We start from the raw sequence: 4,842 nt of genomic DNA on the forward strand, positions 1-4,842 counted from the left end.
CCATCGTGCACATCTTGTAAATGACTTCCTTCAGTATAACGACATCGCTCGACTAGAGTGCCCAGCATGTTCTCCAGACATGAACCCTATCGAGCATGCCTGGAATAGATTGAAAAGGGCTTTTTATGGACGACGTGTCCAAGCAACCAGTCTGAGGGATCTACGCCGAATCGCTGTTGAGGAGTGGGAGAGTGGGACAATGTGGACCAAAATTTTCTGTACAGATTCAGAAACTATCGGAACCGAGGTGATGCAAAACGTTTTTTGGTGTGTGTAATTCTTATCAGCATTTTGTGACTATGACTTTTTAAATTGGTAGTTCGGTAATATTCACACCTGTAGCTCCTGCGTACTTCGGAATTGGAATTGTGGCATTATTGTTGACGTCTGAGTGTGTTTAAATTGCCTCATCTTTATTGCACAACAGGTAGAAGAGTTTTGTCGTGATTGGCTTATCCAAGGATCTGTAGGAATACTGTCTACTAAAGTCGCCGTGTTTCGTCTTCGGTCTTTCAGTGCTCTGTCAAAATCTTCTCTTTGTACCATATTCTTCATTCACTTCTCGTACCTTCTATCTTCATTCACTTCTCGTACCTTCTATCTTCATCAAGTTCATTTCTCATGTACAGGGTGGGCAAAATGAAACTGCCTCCGAAAAGTAAGACTGCCGCGGGATTGGCTCTCGTTAAAGAACATCACTGAAGATCTTGAAAACGGCCACTGTTGACGTCGCTACAGCGCAGTGCTCGATTTATCAAATTGTGGGACACGCGTAGCAGCTCTGCGTGTGGGATAGCAGCAATAGAGTTTCAGTCTTCTGCTGTAGCTCTTCCAGCGTGTGTAAGGATTCTTTGAGTACACCTGATCTTTCATTTTGACCCACAGGTAAAAATCACGGAGGGGAGAGATCAGGTACCAAACACTTGAGGCACTAGTGAGAAGTTTGTCAAATGGTGACTGCTGTTGCTCAGTGTTGCTACAAAAATCCGTACAGTCGTTCACCTTTCGTGAGTTGATCCACATTAAACACTGTCTGGACATGCAGGTTAGCATTAACAGTTATGGTCTGTCGAGGGTGAGGACACCAGCCACTGCACATTAAACGCCAACTTTGAGATTATGCAACGGCTCTTCAAAGTATTGATGGGGAGTCTCCGATGCGTAATGGTACATGTGGGGTTCACCTACCCTGAACCAGTTCTCGTCCGAAGAAATGAGGACACAGAGGTACGAAAAGACCTTATTCCAAATTACTCAGAAACCACCGGCAGAACTCAACACGAGAAAGTGATCACTGTAACAAGTAGAAATCTACTAATACCAGTATTGCCCACTTCTGTTTTGATCACAACCGAGGTAGATTCTTCCCACACGTCGGTCAGGGGCCTGAAGATGGTCTGGAATTGGTTGCAAAATAACATAAGGGTGGAAATTTGACGGCTGAAAGGTGTTTAATTTGACATCCTCTATCGAACAAGCCGAGTCCCGCAACAATCTCTAAAAAGATGGACACACAAAAGTTCATCTAGTCGCTTTAATTCACGCACAACAGTAAATTTGTAAGGGTGCAAAATGGTTTCTAATGGCTGTGAGCACTATGGGACTTAACTTCTAAGGTCATCAGTCCCCTAGAACAGAACTACTTAAACCTAACTAACTTGAGGACATCGCACACATCCATGCCCGAGGCAGGATTCGAACCTGCGACAGTAGCAGTCGCGCGGTGCCGGACTGAAGCGCCTAGAACCGCTTGGCCACCGCGACCGGCTGTATGGGTGCAGATGCAGGTCCTTTTTGATAATGTTTTGACACGACGATCTCTTAATTTCTACTTGCACAGATAAACGGCATTAAGTTTTCGTCGGACTTTGCTCCAGGCTTACCTTCACTCGCGCGATGTTTTGTGGTGTTCCAAGATGTTTTTAAAAGTTAGGGTTTTTATTCCCTGCAGGATGCTTTTCACACCACTTTGCCATTAAATTTTGCACTGCGACTGGAGGTTCCGCCAAAACACTCCCAGTCTTAAACTCCTGTTCAGACAATTTCGCACGTTTTTTGTACGACTTGTTCTTCGCATAACACCCACAAGAAGAACATAATCCGATTTCCCATGAACTTCGCTCAGTGGAAGAGGGGCACGTGTCTGTTTCTGGAAACACGACTGTCAAAGATTTTTTAGGTATTTTCCAGTGACTGTGCCTTATACGCCATATTCTAGGACGAAATGGTGGCACAGTGTTTTGCGCCGTGGCGTCTTAATTTTCCGCCCTGTGTTCGAAACCGGATTATTTCTTTCAGTTTTGTTTTTCATGTATAAACCCATATCTGTAGAAAATTACTACACCAATGTTTTCCAGTGTATGTTGATATAATGTTGCCCTTATTCGTCTAGTAATTGTATGTCAGATGAATGAATTCTTTTTCTTAAAAAAAGAAGACAAAATAATTTGAAATTGTTTTCGGTGAAATTCCTGTTGTGTATCCTGATTCATAATCAGTTTTCGTAACAGAGAACCGTTACGCATGATTTCCCGCGAAGTCATTGCTAACTCACGATATCTTCACCAATTTTAACGACGTTTCTTTCCCGAGTGAGATTCATACGAAGTAATGTCTTGAAACAAATCTTCCTTCTCACGACTCTCGTGCTGTTCGGAATATCCGTGTTTTAAATGTTTTTACAATTGGTATCGTCCAAGCGAATACACTAAATCTTTCTGAAGAATAAACGCCTGAATAAAATATAAGAATTAATATAAGAATTTTTATAGAATGAAATATCAGAATATGAAAACTGAAATAGATTGTAATCACTCAGCGAGCGATACACACATTTATTATATACGAGGGCAGTTCAATAAGTAATGCAACACATTTTTTTTCTCGGCCAATTTTGGTTGAAAAAACCGGAAATTTCTTGTGGAATATTTTCAAACAGTCCCGCTTCGTCTCGTATAGTTTCATTGACTTCCGACAGGTGGCAGCGCTGTACGGAGCTGTTAAAATAGCGTCTGTAACGGATGTGCGTTGCAAACAACGGGCAGTGATCGAGTTTCTTTTGGCGGAAAACCAGGGCATCTCAGATGTTCATAGGTGCTTGCAGAATGTCTACGGTGATCTGGCAGTGGACAAAAGCACGGTGAGTCGTTGGGCAAAGCGTGTGCCATCATCGCCGCAAGGTCAAGCAAGACTGTCTGATCTCCCGCGTGCGGGCCGGCCGTGCACAGCTGTGACTCCTGCAATGGCGGAGCGTGCGAACACACTCGTTCGAGATGATCGACGGATCACCATCAAACATCTCAGTGCTCAACTTGACATCTCTGTTGGTAGTGCTGTCACAATTGTTCACCAGTTGGGGTATTCAAAGGTTTGTTCCCGCTGGGTCCCTCGTTGTCTAACCGAACACCATAAAGAGCAAAGGAGAACCATCTGTGCGGAATTGCTTGCTCGTCATGTGGCTGAGGGTGACAATTTCTTGTCAAAGATTGTTACAGGCGATGAAACATGGGTTCATCACTTCGAAGCTGAAACAAAACGGCAATCAATGGAGTGGCGCCACACCCACTCCCCTACCAAGAAAAAGTTTAAAGCCATACCCTCAGCCGGTAAAGTCATGGTTACAGTCTTCTGGGACGCTGAAGGGGTTATTCTGTTCGATGTCCTTCCCCATGGTCAAACGATCAACTCTGAAGTGTATTGTGCTACTCTTCAGAAATTGAAGAAACGACTTCAGCGTGTTCGTAGGCACAAAAATCAGAACGAACTTCTCCTTCTTCATGACAACGCAAGACCTCACACACGTCTTCGCACCCGAGAGGAGCTCACAAAACTTCAGTGGACTGTTCTTCCTCGCTCGCATCTCGTGGTCGTGCGGTAGCGTTCTCGCTTCCCACGCCCGGGTTCCCGGGTTCGATTCCCGGCGGGGTCAGGGATTTTCTCTGCCTCGTGATGGCTGGGTGTTGTGTGATGTCCTTAGGTTAGTTAGGTTTAAGTAGTTCTAAGTTCTAGGGGACTGATGACCATAGATGTTAAGTCCCTTAGTGCTCAGAGCCATTTGAACTGTTCTTCCTCATGCACCGTACAGCCCCGATCTCGCACCGTCGGATTTCCATATGTTTGGCCCAATGAAGGACGCAATCCGTGGGAGGCACTACGCGGATGATGAAGAAGTTATTGATGCAGTACGACGTTGGCTCCGACATCGACCAGTGGAATGGTACCGTGCAGGCATACAGGCCCTCATTTCAAGGTGGCGTAAGGCCGTAGCATTGAATGGAGATTATGTTGAAAAATAGTGTTGTATAGCTAAAAGATTGGGGAATAACCTGGTGTATTTCAATGCAGAATAAAACAACCCCTGTTTCAGAAAAAAAATGTGTTGCATTACTTATTGAACTGCCCTCGTAATAAACGTGTGAAACTTACTGTAAAATCCAGTTATAGTTTCACAGTTAATATAATGCCACTAATTTGATAAGAAACATTCGTGTAGTAACCTACTACGGACATGCGTAGCTAATGAAAAAAATAAAAACAATAATCGGGTTTTGAAAACGCGGAGCAATATAAGAATCCGTGACGCTAACCACTGAGCAACCGTTTCGTCTAAGAATACCACACGGTAAAAAGACACGTAAAGTACCTCGAAAACTTCGACCGTCGTTTTTTCAGAAACAGTCGAGTATCTGTAGATAAGCCGAGACACGTGTTCGCTTATTTTGACTCCTCTTCGACTGAGCGAAGTTCCTGAGAAATCGGTTGATAGCACTTCCCGTGTCCTCCTCGTCAGTAGTTCCATGGGCTGTTTTATTGTGAACACCATTTTGTACTGCACTCCACTGG

This window comes from Schistocerca serialis, chromosome 4, assembly GCF_023864345.2.
Source record: "Schistocerca serialis cubense isolate TAMUIC-IGC-003099 chromosome 4, iqSchSeri2.2, whole genome shotgun sequence".
Lineage (NCBI taxonomy): Eukaryota > Metazoa > Arthropoda > Insecta > Orthoptera > Acrididae > Schistocerca > Schistocerca serialis.